The following is a 20,294-nucleotide window of genomic DNA, read 5'->3' on the forward strand; positions in this document are numbered from 1 at the left end:
ATTCATTTCGGGCTACAAAAATAACAAGACACTTTCGTTATTGTTATGATTCCTTCATTCAGATATTCGTTATGTTCATGAAACACACAATAAATCCCACATTCTTTGGATTGCAGCTTAATAATTAATTATTTCACGTTTCTATCCACACGATTTATGCACGATTCATCGGATTAAAAAAAAAAAAATTGATCAAAGCTTTTTTTTTACTTTCGTTATGGTTCCTTCGTTCAGACATTCATTATGTTCCTGAAACACAAAATACCATCCTAAATTGTTGGGATTACAGCTTAATAATTAATTCAACTGGGAATTCGTTTGTACACATGTGTTTACATTTAGCTTTGACGTTATCGGTACAACCGCAAAGATCGATATACGCACTCATGTAGTCGATTTAGGTTATTTACGTCACGATGACGTAGTGTTACGACACTATGAAATAGGGTTCTCCTCACCTAGCGTGAGATGAATGCTACCCCCTGGACGCCAGCAGAGCTGCCGAGCGCTACCTGCCGCTGACCCGTACCTAGTTTTGTCCGCCCACAAGAGCTCTATGGATAGTTTTGACACCGAAACTTTTGTCTGTGAGGTTCAGATGAGATCAGCAACTTGGGACACTCCATCTCAGAATTATTCAAAGCGTGAACCGGAAAAAAAGTATTGGGAATTACGAGGGTTATAAATAAAGCTCAGTTCGAAGAATATTCCTTTCCACATTACAATCATGTTCAAACTACTTGCGATGGCTCACTTTGTGGAACCTGGCTGACTGGAGACCGTGGAAGTTATCGATCCTCAATTTCTTCACAACCTGTTCCTGATGCTCCACTCCAGCCGCAAGAGCTTTACACGACAGACAAAGAACGTTTGCTATCCGAGCTATACAGGGTGGTCCATTGATCGTGACCGGGCCAAATATCTCACGAAATAAGCGACAAACGAAAAAACTACAAAGAACGAAACTTGTCTAGCATGAAGGAGGAAACCAGATGGCGCTATGGTCGGCCCGCTAGATGGCGCTGCCATTGGTCAAACAGATATCAACTGCGTTTTTTAAAATAGGAACCCCCATTTTTATTACATATTCGTGTAGTACGTAAAGAAACATGAATGTTTTAGTTGGACCACTTTTTTCGCTTTGTGATAGATGACGCTGTAATAGTCACAAACATATGTCTCACAATTTTAGACGAACAGTTGGTAACAGGTAGGTTTTTTAAATTAAAACACGGAACGTAGGTACGTTTGAACATTTTATTTCGGTTGTTCCAATGTGACACATGTACCTTTGGGAACTTATCATTTCTGAGAACGCATGCTGTTACAGCGTGATTACCTGTAAATACCACATTAATGCAATAAATGCTCAAAATGATGTCCGTCAACCTCAATGCAATACGTGTAACGACATTCCTCTCAACACTAGTTCGCCTTCCGTAATGTTTGCACATGCATTGACAATGCGCTGACGCATGTTGTCAGGCGTTCTCGGTGGATCACGATAGCAAATATCCTTCAACTTTCCCCACAGAAAGAAATCCGGGGACGTCAGATCCGGTAAACGTGCGGGCCAATCCACCTGTCATGAAATATGCTATTCAATACCGCTTCAACCGCATGTGAGCTATGTGCCGGACATCCATAATGTTGGAAGTACATCGCCATTCTGTTATGCAGTGAAACATCTTGTAGTAGCATCGGTAGAACATTACGTAGGAAATCAGTATACATTGTACCATTTACATTGCCATCGATTAAATGGGGGCCAATTATCCTTCCTCTCATAATGCCGCACCATACATTAACTCCCCAAGGTCGCTAATGTTCTACCTGTCGCAGCCATCGTGGATTTTCAGTTGCCCAATAGTGCATATTATACCGGTTTACGTTACCGCTGTTGGTAAATGACGCTTCGTCGCTAAACAGAATGCGTGCAAAAAATCTGTCATCGTCCTGTAATTTCTCTTGTGCCCAGTGGCAGAACTGTACACGAAGTTCAAATGATAAGTGCACAGAGGTACATGTATCACATTGGAACAACCGAAATAAAATGTTCAAACGTACGTACGTTCCGTATTTTAATTTAAAAAACCTACCTGTTATCAACTGTTCATCTAAAATTGTGAGCCATGTTTGTGACTATTACAGCGCCATCAATCACAAAGCGAAAAAAGTGGTCCAACTAAAACATTCATATTTCTTTAAGTACTACACGAATATGTAATAAAAATGGGGGTTCCTATTTTAAAAAATCGCAGTTAATATCCGTTTAACCTATGGCAGCGCCATCTAGCGGGCCAACCATAGCGCCATCTGTTTTCCCCCTTTAAGCTAGACTAGTTTCGTTCTTTGTAGTTTTTTCGTTTGATGCTTATTTCGCGAGATATTGGCCCGGTCACTATCAATGTACCACCCTGTATAAGTTTTCCTCGAAAACTACTTTCATACCGAAATGGCACAGCCACATCTCCTGCTGCAGTAACAGATGCTAATGGGCCAGATACCTCAGACAGGCTAGAAATATTTTAGACCGATTTCCGACTTCTTGTCTAAAACTTTTATAATTTTAATTTCAGTTTATAATAACGTACTTTTCAAATAAAAACTGAAGAGCACTTCTATGTATAGTTTACAGTTACGACTAAAACTGTAAATATCGCTGCAGAAAACAAATAGCTACCGAGTACACAGGTCACAAAAATCTTTCCCTCTGATGAGATTACTTTCCTTAAAACCATGACTTTTTTCGTCAGTTAATTGCGGGAGATCTCCACTACCTCTTCAAATGAACAGTATGACGTTCTCGGGATATTGGAAAATTTAGCACTGTAGTTTCTTCAATCATTATAAAGCGAGTCGAATAACCCATTAATTTCACGATCAGCAATTAAGGAATGTGCCCAGAACTTCTTTTCCTGCATTCCCTTTTTATTTCGAGCTTGCACACAAAACATGTAGCTCTTCTACTGAGCGGAGACTGAAGGCATTCCTCTGGCGTCTCATGCTGCCAGACGTGAGCACTGCCAGCAGACCCACAGTGGTGTCACAGTGCGGTAGGGCCCTTAGCGCACGCGTTCTGCAGAGAATAAGACAAAGCGATACGTGCGGCTCTTGCAGTACGCTCCAATGAATGCACTCTACATCGCAGGCCTTTCGCTTGACTCGTTATTTGATTAATAGTCTGCGCAAGCACGGTGGAACTCGTGGCTGAGACGTATTCGCTACTTTGGTCTTCAGTAATACACACCTCAAAAAAAGCTTTGCATCACCTCGAATGCCGGCCGAAGTGGCCGTGCGGTTAAAGGCGCTGCAGTCTGGAACCGCAAGACCGCTACGGTCGCAGGTTCGAATCCTGCCTCGGGCATGGATGTTTGTGATGTCCTTAGGTTAGTTAGGTTTAACTAGTTCTAAGTTCTAGGGGACTAATGACCTCAGCAGTTGAGTCCCATAGTGCTCAGAGCCATTTGAACCATTTTTTTCACCTCGAATCCGAGAGTTCCGGAACCTGTACAGAAAACTGGAATAGAGGTCAACATAAACATCATTTCCGTCCTTTCCATTGCTCATGAAAACCACACATTGCATGTGGTACCACCATTGAGACCTTCAGAGGTGGTGGTCAAGATTGCTGTACGCACCCGTACCTCTAATACCCAATAGCACGTCCTGTTGCATTGATGCATGCCTGTATTCATTGTGACATACTATCCACAAGTTCCTCAAGGCACTGTTGGTCCAGATTGTCCCATTCCTCAATGGCGATTCGGCGTAGATTCCTCAGAGTGGTTGGTTGGTCACGTCGTCCATAAACAGCCCTTTTCAATCTATCCCAGGCATGTTCGATACGGTTCATGTCTGGAGAACATGCTGGCCACTCTAGTCGAGTAATGTCGTTATCCTGAAGAAAGTCATTCACAAGACGTGCACGATGGGGACACGAATTGTTGTCCATGAAGACGAATGCCTCGCCAATTTCCTGCCGATATGGTTGCACTATCAGTTGGATGATGGCATTCACGTATCGTACAGCCATTACGGCACCTTCCATGACCACCAGCGGCGTACGTCGGCCCCACATAATGCCTCCCCAAAAAAGCAGGGAACCTCCACCTTGCTGCACTCGCTGGACAGGCTGTGTAAGGCGTTCAGCCTGACCGGGTTACCTCCAAACATGTCTCCGACAATTGTCTGGTTGAAGCCATATGCGACACTCATTGCTGAAGAGAACGTGATGCCAATCCTGAGCGGTCCATTCGGCATGTTGTTGGGCCCGTCTGTACCGTGCCGCATGGTATCGTGGTTGCAAAAATGGATCTCTCCATGGACGTTGGGAGTTAAGTAGCGCATCTTGCAGCCTATTGCGCACATTTTGAGTCGTAAACGACGTCCTGTGGCTGCACAAAAAGCATTGTTCAACGTGGTGGCGTTGCTGTCAGGGTTCCTCTGAGCCATAATCCATAGGTAGCGGTCATCCACTGCAATAGTAGCCCTTGGGCGGCCTGAGCGAGGCATGTCATCGACAGTTCCAGTCTCTCTCTGTTATCTCCTCCATGTCCGAACAAATCGCTTTGGTTCGCTCCGAGACGCCTGGACACTTCCCTTGTTGAGAGCTCTTCCTGGCACAAAGTAACAATGCAGATGCGATCGAACCACGGTATTTGTCGTCTAGGCATGGTTGAACTACAGACAACACGAGATGTGTACCTCCTTCCTGGTGGAATGACTGGAACTGATTGGCTGTCGGACCCCCTCCGTCTAATAGGCGCTGCTCGTGTAATGTTGTTTACACATTTGGGCGGGTTTAGTGACATCTCTGAAAAGTCAAACGGACTGTCTGGAAAACTTTTTTCGATGTGTGTAGTTAACGGTGGCTTGCATTTCGGATGCACTATTCTTTCCTATTATTTTTCCACTATTTTTATTGCTACCGAAAAATTGAATGAATATTGACATAAATTACTACGTGATAGGCCTCTATATTACGACGCCACTTATATAATCAAGGAATTCATAATATGGTCGTAAAACATGACATGTTAAAGAACAAAACTCTACAGGCATAGGCACATTAATCATAGCAGCTCACTTTTCATACTTCCCGAGTCATAACGTTCTTCCCTCCAATAATATTTGAGTCAATATTGGAAAATGGTGAATTTTAATTTTAATCAATATGGCTGTCATGATTCCGGTTGATGTTTTTGATGTGGGAGTCAAAGTCTACGGCAGTGCTCTATTTTTTTCGAAATTATTTAAAAATTTCCAGTTCTTTGAAATGCGTCACTATTTTATAAGAATGCTTTGAGGTATGAAATATAAAACAACTAAAATATGAGTTAAAACTAACAATTAACTTCTTGCCAGTTCTACTTTCCACAAAACGTTCTCCCTCCCCCTACCCTCCGCCGGCCGCGGTGCCCGAGCGGTTCTAGGCGCTTCAGTCTGGAACCACGCGACTGCTATGGTCGCCCTTGGATGTGTGTGATGTCCATAGGTTAGTTAGGTTTACATAGTTCTAAGTTCTAGGGGACTGATGACCTCAGATGTTAAGTCCCATAGTGCTCAGAGCCATTTAAACCCTACCCTCCTTGTTTGTGTATACTAAATATGGGAGTTTATTTCTTTCCTCTCCTTTTCATTTTTCAGCATTTGTTTGACTGAGAGTTGGCTCCCAAAATGGCAAAACTCCAAACCGCAATAAGGCTGAAGCAACTACATCATCTGGTTTTCCCCTAAGCCAACCACAACACGGTTCACTATCTGGCTTGTGAATCAGAAATATCTGCTGTGTTGGAAAAACAGCACAACTATTCCTATCGTTAAGATGAATGAAAGAGTACTAGCAGGTAATCAGACCCTGATATGGTCATTGGTGTGACAATTGCTTTCAGAATGTGCAAGACACTTGATATCAGTGCATTTTATCACCATCAGATTGTAGCTACCTAATGCGTGAACAGTCTGTCTTTGAGGGCAAGCCAGGAAGATTTTCATTTACCATGTTAGGGTTTACATAGATGCTGTACTGTGAGTGTCTCAACTTGGGAAAACTGCCACTGCAAGAGATGACTGTGACTGGCAACAAGGAGTAGGCGACATATGTCATTTACTACCACAGATTGTAACCAGGGGTAGATGAATCACAGTGAAGCAAATCATGTGTCAGTTCAATTCTGGACAACAGTAATTGGTGAGGAGCCTTACTATTCACAACAAAATTCTCAGTAAAGGTACAAGACATCACTGCACCATAGGTGAATATCTGCCCACTGTGTGTAACTGAGCACAAACTCTAACTAAATTTATATAGAAAAACTGTCACTGGATGCTCAGAGCATAGGAAAAGGTCACCTGGATTGAAAAATTAGGTACACATTGTAGCATGCCAATGAGTATATAGAAAACCACATAAGTTTATGTATCCCACTCATCAAAAGGAGACTGCTCTCTATATGCTCATGCTCAACTGGAACAGAAACTACGCCATATTGGAAGGGGGGGGGGGGGCACTTCTGTCACCACAGCAAATGAAATAGTTCAGTATGTCATGTAACTGCAATGTTGCCACACCTTGCACTGGCTGTTGACATGATAGCAGAGTTCAGGATGGTCACTGTGTGTGTGTGTGTGTGTGTGTGTGTGTGTGTGATGTGAGCATATTTAGTATCTGCCAGATCATCAGTGCATGATATAACAATGTGTTCAATGTGCTTGTCATAGTAGTTTTTCCACATTCCTATTTTCTTATTCATTATTAGTTTTGTTCCTGCATGCCCTCTAACTGGTTTTGTATTTATAACCCTTTATTCACCTGACAAGAAGTTCCGCTCCTTCTGCCACTGCACATTGCTGATTCCCACTATGAATAACTTCAACCTATCCATTTCCCTATTTAAATTGTGGAACCTACATATCCGATTAAGGTATATAGCATTCCATGCTCCGACATGCAGAATGCCAGTTTTGTTTCACCTGATGATGACACCCTCCAGAGTAGCCCCATTTGGAGATCCAAATGGTGGACCATTTAAGCTTTGAAATATTTTACCAAACAGTAGAGCTGCAGGCCTCGGGGAAAATAACAGCTGTAGTTTTCCCTTGCTTTCAGCCATTTGCAGTACCAGTGCAGCAAAGCCATGTTCACATATACTGCAAGGTGAGGTTAAACCATGATCCAGAATGTAGCTCGTGCAATCAGTGAAAAGGTTGCTGCCCCTTTACAGGTGAATCTGGTCTCTTTACAGACACTCCTCCATTATGGTAGCATCTACAATAGAGCTACCTCTATTGTTGAAGCATTCAAGACAGCTTTGCAATTTCTATGGTTCAGGGGTCAGTAGGAACATTGCTGTAATGTTGATAAATGAATTACATAAATTATTAAATAAAGAATGTTAGTGCCTCATACAAGATCCACATGGTATGATTTTTTTTAACCTCAAATACAGGAAATCTTTTACAATATGGGAATTTTGGCAACCTGTTTACGTGCCTTCCATTAATAAGTTAAAGCAAATGCCAAGATGGTTCCAAATCTGGCTTTTGTTCTGTCTAATGAGTCAGTTATTAACAGGACATTAAACTTAACATTCCTTCCTATTTTGCATTAGTTCAGTTACTGCACTCCACAGGTGATATGCATCTTCAGAAATACAATGCACCAAGCTCATCACTCTGAACAGTGTAAGAATGGTTTGAGGAGCTTGTGTGGGACCCCAGATCACCTTACCTGTCATAATGAGGACATCTGGGACACCAAACAAGATGTGTGCAAACTAAACACAGCTACAATTAATCTCTATAAGTTATGGGTAGTAGTCGAGTGCTCATGGATCAGGATGACTCCTCGGCAGTCACATAGCATTCATGCCATGGTGTGTCGCCACTAGTTTTTTATGCAGTATGTTACACCAGTGTTACATCAAATCATTGCAACCATCAAAATCACATCTGACCAACTACATGCTGCTACATAGATGTGTCTAGCTCAACTGCTTATGAGTGTATAGTGGAAGAACGCATAAAGTGTATTCTTTCATTACATGGACTGATACATATAAATATTGCAGTCACCATCAGATCTACGTCATATAGTCCTGCTTCTTAACACACATTACACTCTATTATTGTCACTGTTTCAACTGTAAAAGGGAGAACAACCATATTTATTAAAAATTCTACAATTCTAATTCAACCAGTTCATTTTACTTCATTATTTAACACATATTTGAACCAGCAAGGTTAGGGCCTTCAGGCCCTCTCTAACATCTAACCAGACTTCCTCAGTAAGTAAACATTCCAGTATGTGTGATATATGTGCAATATATAATTATAATGATAGTACAGGTAAAGCAGTAGTAGTAACAATAATGACAATATAATGTAAGAAATGTCAGTCTTATTAACATTAAGCAATTTCCTCATTACATTCTTGCCAATGTGGGTAGTCACATCTAACAGAACCAAAAAAATAAATGTTGAGAAGAAGTTGACTGGTCAGAGGAAGAGCATGAAATAGTAGGATAAGAATAGCAGTTGAGATGGAAAGAAGAAAACAGAAGTAGTAAGGGATGAGAAAAATAGAGACTGGTGCCATGCCAATGGTAAGAGAGAAATCCTTGATCTTATCTTGAACGCAGAGCAGTTTTGCATAAGGTGCAAGTTACAGAGTGATTTGTTCCATAGTCATATGGCTGAAATGGAGGAGTTGGAGAAAGATTGAGTGTTGTGCAAAGGTAGAGCCAAGATGCTAGACATATCTGATCTGGTATTGCAAGTGTAGAATGACAGGTATTAGATATGTTAGGATAGGCACTGAGTACTCAAGTGACTAAGAAGCTGATGAATAAAACAAAGCGAGTGAAAAATCAAGCCACCTATCCAATCACATCCAAACTTGCTGAGAGTAGGGAGGACTCATATGGATAATCATCAGTTTGTTCTCTGCAACACATACTAAAATACACAAAGCTGTGGCATGAGTTATTTCCCATTTTAAATTGGAGGGATGTTTGGTGTTAAGACCCTTTCAGGTCAGTCTACAAATAATTACATTTCATACATCTAAAGCTGATGACATATTAGTCTCACAGATAAATTAAGGAGGAAGCCACATGTTTTAATGGCTTCAAGATCATGAGCAAGGAATGAACAGGTGTACTAAAATACCGATCCAAGAAGGTGGTGACAAGTAAGGCTTGTAGTGTATTGTTTGACTGATGTGAACTGCCTTCAGAAACTTCCAAAATTTGCAGTAGCTAAAATTTCTAATGTCCAAGGAACATAACACAGTCATACTTGGCTTTTAGATGATATAGTACACCTGTGTCAAGTGTCACCCAAACCGTATGTGACAATCATTGCAATAAAAAGCAAGTTGTACTTGCACTTATAGTGATCTGTAGATTATTAACTGAATTCAGATTCACTTACCAAACAGAGTTCAACAGATTGAAGCCATGTATCATACAGCTTTTTACAGTATTATACTGAACAAAAACTGGATGTGGTTACCATTAACTTGGGCAAGTAGTCTCAGCAGCAACTATTAGAAAGTTGTAAAGACTGAAATAATTTCCTTATTCCAGGTTTCTGGAAAGTAGTAAATATACAAGATATATAGAATTTCAGACAGAACTAAACCCTGTGGCAATCCATTGTTAAGTTTGTGATATATGCTATGGGTAATGTATGTTTGAATTTAGAAAAATTCATTACCAGCATATCATCATAATTTACGTCTAGTGTTAATCCGCTCATACTGATAAGCATAACTTCTTCAGGATAAAAGCAGCTACCTGAAAACTAACCAATACTCAAGCAGCTTTTGCACCTATGTCTTCAAGTAACTTCTTACTGACTTTAGAGGCCAGCTATGCACTGGCAAAGTTAAAAACTAATATAATATGAACATCAGTGTTAACTAGAATTTACATCCACAAGTACAAATATACTGCTAAATTTTATAGGAGTGGCTGATGAGGTACTCTTTAACTTTCTTTCTGTATGTTAGAGGCTTCTGATTTCCCAGCTGACATTTGCTCAACAAAACCTCTTTCTACCTTTTTTTATGTATCCACAGCCCACCTACCTTGTAATAAGATATAATCCATTTTGTAGCACTTCATTTCTAAAAATGGATGAGAAAGAACAGCTCCATCATCCCTTTGAAAAGTTATAGTTAAATAACAAAATCAGTCAACTGGTTACACACATTACTTGTAAAGTGTCAGAGTAGCTAGTCACCTCACTGAACACTCCCCCATTTCCACCTGCGTCGCGTGCAACATTGATAGCACATTAAATTAACCATAATGTTGCAAATACGAGTGGAAAAGTTGCCTTGAATGCCTTAAGATGGTAAAAAGGGCGCCAATTTGTATGGAGGAATGCACTACAGTCCTGGCAGCTTAGCAATGAGGGCACCAAACACACCACTACTCTACTGCTTCAGCACTGTTTAGCTACACTTTGCTAATGCTAGGGGATGTCGTCATTGGCTTAGATTAGTGAAGAGTCACAGTTAGTTCTTTGGGGTCTCCCCCATTCATGGTGGTAACTGATGCCAGATAGTGGTTGCCTGGCTCAACAAACATTCGAAAGGAAAGTCTTTGATGCCACCATCATCCCATTGTTTTCATTTTTGCTCAGTTTTTCACAGACTGTATTTGAGTTATGTAGCCGTCTGCAGTCGATTTTCACTGCTACCACTGCATTGACATGTTGGAAGTTTCAATGAGGTAAGCAGTCCCGTCAATCTCCCTTGTGGCATACTACACCATTTCCCCTCCAGTTAGGTAGGTGTGTGCGTGCGTGTGTGTGTGTGTGTGTGTGTGTGTGTGTGTGTGTGTGTGTGTGTGTGTGAACAACATCCTTTCTATCTTATACTGTGAATATACAAAGCAATGGAATTTGGGATTTAAGAAATCTCTTGTTGCTATTGGTAATAGCAATCTTAGTTTTCCCATCTTCCTCTGTGAGTGTACAACCACAGCTAAGAGTACTCGTGGTATCTTTTTACACTATGGCACCATCTAACTAAATACAGTCACTAGTAATTTTCCAACATACGATGTGCCAACAAACAGGTGATAAATTGGGTGAGAATTTTACGACTATAAATTTTCAGGCAAGAGAACTGGTTGAGATCAATTCATTGCATTCAATCTTGTAAATTTGCAATCTGACAAATAACAACAAAATGAAAAAATTCAAACAAACTAAAACTATTTAAACTGATTTACATGTATTTATTTCATGATGTGCTCGAAATAGGGAATGTGTACAAACAGACTTTATAAAGGCTCAGTAGCGTCACCTAACAGAAACCTATAGGACAAATGTAAGGATTTAGAAGCATATTTCACTAGGGGAAAGATAGATACTGCCTCCAGGAAAATTAAAGAGGCCTTTGGAGAAAGGAGAAGCAGTGGTGTGAATATCAAGAGCTCAGATGAAAAACTAGTCTTAAGTAAAGAAAGGAAAGCTGAAATGAGGGTGGAGTACATGGGAGACGAACTTGCAGGCAATATTATATAAATGGAAGAGGATGTATATGAAGATGAGATGGGAGACATGATACTGCAAGAAGAATCTGACCGAACATAGAAAGGCCCAAGTCGAAACAAGGTCCCTGGAGTACATAACATTACATTAGAACTACTGATAGTCTTGGGAGAGCCAGCCATGACAAAACTCTTCCATCTGGTGTGTAAGTTGTACGAAGCAGGCAAAATACCTCCAGACTTCAACTCTCAGTTTGATAAGTCATGATTGCAAAATACTAACACAAATTCTTCACAGGAGAAGAATGGAAAAATTGGTAGAAGCTGGCCTCGGGGAAGGTCAGTTTGGATTCTGGAGAAATGTAGGAACACACATGGCAATACTGACCTTACAACTTCTCAGAAAACGGGTTATAGAAAGGCAAACCTACATATATGGCATTTGTAGATTTCGAGAAAGCTTCTGACGATGTTGACATAAGCTCTCTTCAAAATTCTGAAGGTAACAGGGGCAAATTACAGGGAGTTAAAGGCTGTTTACAACTTGTAAAGAAAGCAGATGGCAGCTATAAGAGTGGAGGGGCATGGCAAGGAAAGGAATGAGACAGGATTGTAGCCTGCCTCCATTGTTATTCAATCTGTACACTGAGAGAGGGGGGGGGGGGGGGGGAGGAGGAGAAAGAGGAGAAGGAATTAAAGTTCAGGGAGAAGAAATAAAAACTATTATGATTGCCAGTGACATTGTAATTCTGTCAGAGACAACAAAGAACACTAAAGAGTAGTTGAGTGGAGTGGGTAGTGTCTTGAAAGGTGAATATAAGATGAACATCAACAAAAGCAAAACAAGGATAAAGGAACGTAATCTAATTGAATCAGTTGAAGCTGAGGGAATTATATTTCGAAACAAGATCTCATAGTAGTAGGAAATGAGATCTTAAAGTAATAGATGAGTCCTCTACTTGGGCAGTAAAATAATGGATGATGGCTGAAGTAGAGAAGATATAAAATGTAGACTCGCAATGGCAAGAAACGCATTTCTGAAGAAGAGAAATGTGTTGACACTGAATATAGAGTTAAGTATTAGGAAGTCTTTTCTGAAAGTATTTGTATGGAGTGTAACCATGTATGGAAGTGAAACATGGATGGCAAACTGTTTAAATAAGAAGAGAATAGAAGCTTTTGAAATGTGGTGCTACAGAAGAATGTTAAGGATTAGTGGGTGGATCACTAACTAATGAGGAGGTACTGAAGAGAGTTGGGGAGAAAGGAAATTTGTGGCACAACCTTACTAGAAGAAGGGATCAGGTGATAGGACACATCCTGAGACATCAAGGGATCACCAACTTGGCATTGGAGGGAAGTGTGGAAGGGTAAAAATCGTAGAGGAGGACCAAGTGATGAATACGATAAGCAGATTCTGAAGGATGTAAGTTGCAGTAGTCATTCAGAAATGAAAAAGGCTTGCAGAGGATAGAGTAGAACCGAGAGCTGCATCAAAGCAGTCTTCAGACTGAAGACCTCAACAGTGGCAATGGAATAAGACATGAATAAAATATTTTGTTTTCAAGTCCCATCATACCTAATAAAAGTCTCAAGCTTTTGGCACCTGCCCCCACTGTCATCATCAGGTGCACTGTTCCGGGGTGGTGGGATCAAATTATGAATAAACAAGACGACAAACTGTGCGCCTTCTAGCAGCTCCAGTTCATTGTGGAATCATGTAACAACAGGTGGCACAAGAGCTGATGCCACAATTGAAAGTGCCTTCCCCACCACCCTATAAGCATCAAGTATCTCTCTTTGTTTTCGCAGTGTCCAAAGCCCTTCACCAAGCCTTTCAGATTGGAGTAACCCTAAACACAACTAAAATTATTGCAGTTTAATATAATGGCCACACCATTTAATAATTGAATCACCATATGAAGATACATGAGAATGTTGACATTTCCTCTTGAGACTCTTACAAGGGGACCTTCTCGGAGGTGCATTGAGTTATCAGCTCCCACTTTGCCTGCTTATAGTGTGGGTAGGCACCTATCACACACTAAAATTGTAGGTGCCAATGCAGCCTCGTTTTTGAAATATTGCCTGTTGAAGTTTGGGCAGCTCTTTATATACAGAAAAGTTGTACTATTGTGGCAAGTGAGCGAGTAGCCAAGTGGCAAGCGAGCGAGACTCCCATCTAGGCGACCCTGGTTCAAGACCCGTCTATGCTGCTTTTGTTTTTTCAAATACTTGCTTTAATTTATAATTACTCATTGAAATTTTGCAAGGAATTGATTAAAAAGATTTACAAGCCTCTAGAAATCAAAATTACAAATTGAATGTCACATTTTGTTTCAATCTTTTGCATTTTTTTTAACAGGAAATTAACCATAATTAAAACACTGGCATATATAAATTTGCCTATTTACCTGAAAATTGAGAGAAGTTGTTAAAATATTTCTTCAAAAATAGTCAAACCCGTCATACAAATGTTGGGACAGGGTCCTAGAAAATTTTATACCTGTCAGATCGTTGACGCGTCGTCGCGCCTAATCCTGTTTATGGCCTGTGAGCATCGGCTTTACCCTATTTGTACCTGCCGTTCAACGAATAAAGGGACTCTACTGTCTGCGTACAAGAGTAGCACCGGTTATAACTGCCGAAACTATTGTAAGCTTGGCTTTGAAGTGTGCAGACATTTATACTTTAAAATGGAGCAAACTGCAACTTGTTCACGAGTTGTCAGCGAGTGCAATTTTGACAATATTGAACATTTGGTGGACGACCAAGGAGGTCTTCTGTGGGCTCCACCTAACAATGAAGAACAGCAGGAGTTGACAGACGCAAGGCATTGTCTATGGCAGTTACTTATCAAAAACAACTTTATACTGGAATCAGTGAGCTCCAACATCAGCGAGTGATCTTCATGAATCGGCAGAGAAATGTTCAAATGATTTCTAGACATGTACGGGACTATGACATTCATGGACCACGAAGTGTTATTTTCCAACAATGAAGAGGTTGCGAGTCCTTCTGAAGCAAGCCATGATGAAAGTGATGCATGGAAAAAACGAGAAATAGAAAAAACACCTATTTCTTTGGATTCTAATGGAGAAGATGCTGGAGATGAGCAGACCAGAATCCCATATGCAGTGAAAGTCAAGGCCGTGAAGATGGCAGAACTTCATCTAATGTGGTCATTGAAAACATTACAAAAACATTCAATATAATTATTGAAAAGCAAAACCCACTTGTTAAAGTGGAGATTCGAAACTGCAGTAGGAGGGATGCGAAATGATAAATTGGAAGTAATCAATTCACTTGTTTACAACTGGTTTATCAAGGCGAGAGACCAGAGAGCAGGCCTCGTAACAACACAGATGCAATCACATTGTCTGGAAAACTGCTGCCTAAAGTATTTGTTTGCCTGCAAGAAGTGACTGGAACATTCGGCCCCGAGTCCAAAAAGATGTCGACAGATATACGGAGAAAACCAGAATGTTCACATCACAGTGACAAAGTCCGGAAAACTGCATAAACATACAAAAAGTATTTGGATGAAATATTTCAACCATACATGGAAAATAATTAATTCATCTACATCGTTGACACGTGGTGTGGGCAAACTCCATGGACTTGCATCAAATGAAATTCAATGATGAAGATGGCCTACCAACTTGTTCTCTATTGATACCACCGCAGTGTACACCGTTTTGTCAGCCATGCAGTGTGTATTTTTATCACCCAGTAAAGAATTACATTTGCCACTTCCAAAACTCTCCGTACCTATTGCAACACAACATAGAAATCACATCCACGGAGGACATGGTAAAAATCCATTCACTGGTACATGACCAACTGCAGGCTCCGATATATAAAAATAGGATAAGGTACGTGAATAAAGCATTATTTTCAATTTTTGGATAGCTTGCTTGGATTTTCAGATATGCTACAAGTTCATTGTTAATATTGTTACAGATATGCCTGGCATGTTGTGAAGCTAGATCCATCGCAAAAAGAAGTATTCCACAACATCAATGCAGTGGCATTTCCTGTGGACCTGAGAAAATACAGATGTGATTGCGACGAAAATGAATGTGCATTCGTACAATGTTCATGGTGTCAAAAGTACAAATGTTTTGATTGTTTTTATAACAAGTATCATCCGTCTGAATGTACTCATCAAAATATTGGAAATATCGATTAACTTTCCATTAAATGAAACATATTTTTAATCCCTTATTTGTTGGTATTTTTTTTATTCCCTACCTCAATGGAACAAAATTAAAAATACAACAAAAAAATTGAACAATAATAAAATATTTCAAGAAATTACATTACGGTTAATTTCCTGTTAAAATAAAAAAAGAAACTCAAAAGATTAAAACAAAATGTGACATTCAATTTGTAATTTTGATTTATAGAGGCTTGTAATTCTTTTTAATCAATTCCTTACAGAATTTTCATGATTAATTATAAATTAAAACAGGCATTTGTGGGGAGGGGGGGAGGGGGGGGGGGGGAGGAGGAAAGGAAACAGAAGTAGCATAGACGGGTCTCGAACCAGAGTCACCTGGACGGGAGTCTCGCTCGCTTGTCATTTGGCTTCTCGCTCACTTGCCACAATAGTGAAACTTTTCTGTATATAAAGAGCTGCCCAAACTTTAATAGGCAATATTTCAAAAATGAGGCCGCATTGGCACCTACAATTTTAGGGTGTGATAGGTGCCTACCCACACTATAAGCAGGCGAAGTGGGAGCTCATAACTCGATGCACCTCCCAGAAAGTCCCCTCATTAGTGCATCTACATCTACATGATTACTCTACAATTCACATTTAAGTGCATGGCAGAGGGTTCATCGAACCACAATCATACTATCTCCCTACCATTCCACTCCCGAACAGCGTGCGGGAAAAACAAACACCTAAACCTTTCTGTTCGAGCTCTGATTTCTCTTATTTTATTTTGATGATCATTCCTACCTATGTAGGTTGGGCTCAACAAAATATTTTCGCATTCGGAAGAGAAAGTTGGTGACTGAAATTTCGTAAATAGATCTCGCCGCGACGAAAAACGTCTTTGCTTTAATGACTTACATCCCAACTCGCGTATCATATCTGCCACACTCTCTCCCCTATTACATGATAATACAAAACGAGCTGCCCTTTTTTGCACCCTTTCGATGTCCTCCGTCAATCCCACCTGGTAACGATCCCACACCGCGCAGTAATATTCTAACAGAGGACAAACGAGTAGTGTAAACTGTCTCTTTATTGGACTTGTTGCATCTTCTAAGTGTCCTGCCAATGAAACGCAACCTTTGGCTCGCCTTCCCCACAATATTATCTATGTGGTCTTTCCAACTGAAGTTGTTCGTAATTTTAACACGCAGGTACTTAGTTGAATTGACAGCCTTGAGAATTGTGCTATTTATCGAGTAATCAAATTCCAATGGATTTCTTTTGGAACTCATGTGGATCACCTCACACTTTTCGTTATTTAGCATCAACTGCCACCTGCCACACCATACAGCAATCTTTTCTAAATCACTTTGCAACTGATACTGGTCTTCGGATGACCTTACTAGACGGTAAATTACAGCATCATCTGCGAACAACCTAAGAGAACTGCTCAGATTGTCACCCAAGTCATTTATACAGATCAGGGACAGCATAGGTCCCAGGACGCTTCCCTGGGGAACACCTGATATCATTTCAGTTTTACTCGATGATTTGCCATCTATTACTATGAACTGCAACCTTCCTGACAGGAAATCACGAATCCAGTTGCACAACTGAGACGATACCCCATAGGCCCGCAGCTTGATTAGAAGTCGCTTGTGAGCAACGGTGTCAAAAGCTTTCCGGAAATCTAGAAATACGGAATCAACTTGAGATCCCCTGTCGACAGTGGCCATTACTTCGTGCGAATAAAGAGCTAGCTGCTTTGCACAAGAACGATTCACAAGAACCAGGCTGATTACGTATCAATAAATCGTTCCCTTCGAGGTGATTCATAATGTTTGAATACAGTATATGCTCCAAAACCCTACTGCAAACCGACGTCAATGATATAGGTCTGTAGTTCGATGGATTACCCCTAGTAACCTTCTTAAACACTGGTGTGACCTGCGCAATTTTCCAATCTGTAGGTACAGATCAATCGGTGAGCGAGTGGTTGTATATGATTGCTAAGTAGGGAGCTATTGTATCAGTGCAATCTGAAAGGAACCTAATCGGTATACAATCTGGACCTAAAGACCTGCCTGTATCAAGCGATTTCAGTTGCTTCGCAACCCCTAAGGTATCTACTTCTAAGAAACTCATGCTAGCAGCTGTTCGTGTTTCAAATTCTGGAATATTCCATTCGTCTTCCCTGGTGAAGGAATTTCAGAAAACTGCGTTCAATAACTCTGCTTTAGCGGCACAGTCGTCGGTAACAGTACCATCGGCGCTGCTCAACGAAGGTATTGACTGCGTCTTGCCACTTGTGTACTTTACATACAACCAGAATTTCTTCGGATTTTCTACCATATTTCGAGACAACGTTTCGTTGTGGAACCTATAGCCCGTGCCAAATTTCGCGCGTCTGTAAATTTTAGTCAATCTTCGGGATTTCGCGTTCTTCTGAACTTCGCATGCATTTTCCGTTGCCTCTGCAACAGCGTTCAGACCTGTTTTGTGTACCATGGGGGGATCAGTTCCATCTCTTACCAGTTTATGAGGTATGAATCTCTCAATTGCTGTTGCAACTATATCTTTAAATTTGAGCCACATCTCATCTACATTTGCATAGTCAGTTCGGAAGGAATGGAGATTGTCTCTTAGAAAGGCTTCTAGTGACACTTTATCCGCTTTTTTAAATAACATTATTTTGTGTTTGTTTCTAGTGGATTTGGAAGAAACGGTATTGAGCCTAGCTACAAGGACCTTGTGATCACTAATCCCTGGATCAGTCATGATGCTCTCTATTAGCTCTGGATTGTTTGCGGCTAAGAGGTCAAGTGTGTTTTCGCAACCATTTACAATTCACGTGGGTTCGTAGACTAACTGCTCGAAATAATTTTTGGAGCAAGCATTTAGGGCAATCTCTGAAGATGTTTTCTCCCTACCACTGGTTTTGAACAAGTATTTTTGCCAACATATCGAGGGAAGGTTGAAGTCCCCATCAACTATAACCATATGAGTGGGGTATTTATTTGTTACAAGACTCAAATTTTCTCTGAACTGTTCAGCAACTATATCATCGGAGTCTGGGGGTTGGCAGAAGGAGCCAATTATTAACTTAGTTCGGCTGTTAAGTATAACCTCCACCCATATCAATTCGCACGGAGTATCTACTTCGACTTCACTACAAGATAAACCACTACTGACAGACACAAACACTCCACCACCAATTCTACCTAATCTATCTTTCCTGAACACCGTCTGAGACTTCGTAAAAATTTCTGCAGAACTTATTTGAGGCTTTAGTCAGCTTTCTGTACCTATAACGATTTCAGCTTCTGTGGTTTCTATTAGCGCTTGAAGCTCAGGGACTTTCCCAGCACAACTACAACAATTTACAACTACAATTCCGACTGTTCCTTGATCCAAGCACGTCCTGTATTTGCCGTGCACCCTTTGAGATTGCAGCCCACCCTGTACTTTCCAGAGGCCTTCTAACCTAAAAAACGGCCCAGTCCACACCACACAGCCTCCACTACCCGTTGTTGTGGACTGGCAGGAGCCAACCCACAGGGTTTGAAGGAAGCCGAAAGGCACGCGTTTATGCTCACGCAGGCTGGTGTGAGGTCTGGAACAGGACAAGGAAATATGAACTTAGAAAAACGGACGCAGACGGTGGAAATACTTAACTTTAATCCATTAATGTTGAATGCAGCTCTTGTCTTTACATTCTTTACATTATCAATAGCAACTGATAATGGTGCCTTGCTAGGTCGTAGCAAATGACGTAGCTGAAGGCTATGCTAACTATCGTCTCGGCAATTGAGAGCGTATTTTGTCAGTGAACCATCGCTAGCAAAGTCGGCTGTACAACTGGGGCGAGTGCTAGGAAGTCTCTCTAGACCTGCCGTGTGGCGGCGCTCGGTCTGCAATCACTGATAGTGGCGACACGCGGGTCCGACGTATACTACCGGACCGCGGCCGATTTAAAGGCCACCACCTAGCAAGTGTGGTGTCTGGCGGTGACACCACACCCGTGTTGCCGCCAGCTGAGTGTAGTGATGCCAGAATCAATACATAGACTGTAATTTGACTGCTGTTTTGTTATACCCATTTTCAGATACAACATTACAGGACATCTGATAACAGTGCATGAATCACTTTTTTTTCCTTACTTTTACAACAGCACAAAGGGTGCACGGAAATGATGTGCAATATTCTGTGCAATAATACTGCAGTACATGTGCTGTAGCAAGAACAAACACGATTTATGGAACATAGTACTTTATAAAATGGCTCTGAGCACTATGGGACTTAACTTTTGAGGTCATCAGTCCCCTAGAACTTAGAACTACTTAAACCTAACTAACCTAAGGACATCACACACATCCATGCCCGAGGCAGGATTCGAACCTGCGACTGTAGTGGTCGCGCGGTTCCAGACTGTAGCGCCTAGAACCGCTCGGCCACGCCAGCCGGCGTAGTACTTCATAGAGCAACACATGAGAGGTGGTGCTTAGCACAGAACACATTGACTGGACAACAGTAATACACCGTAAATAGGTTGAGCACTCATATGCAGTTGCTTAAATAATGCCGTTCCTTTGGTGCGCACCAACCCAGATGGCCTCTAC

Source organism: Schistocerca americana, chromosome 5, assembly GCF_021461395.2.
Source record: "Schistocerca americana isolate TAMUIC-IGC-003095 chromosome 5, iqSchAmer2.1, whole genome shotgun sequence".
Lineage (NCBI taxonomy): Eukaryota > Metazoa > Arthropoda > Insecta > Orthoptera > Acrididae > Schistocerca > Schistocerca americana.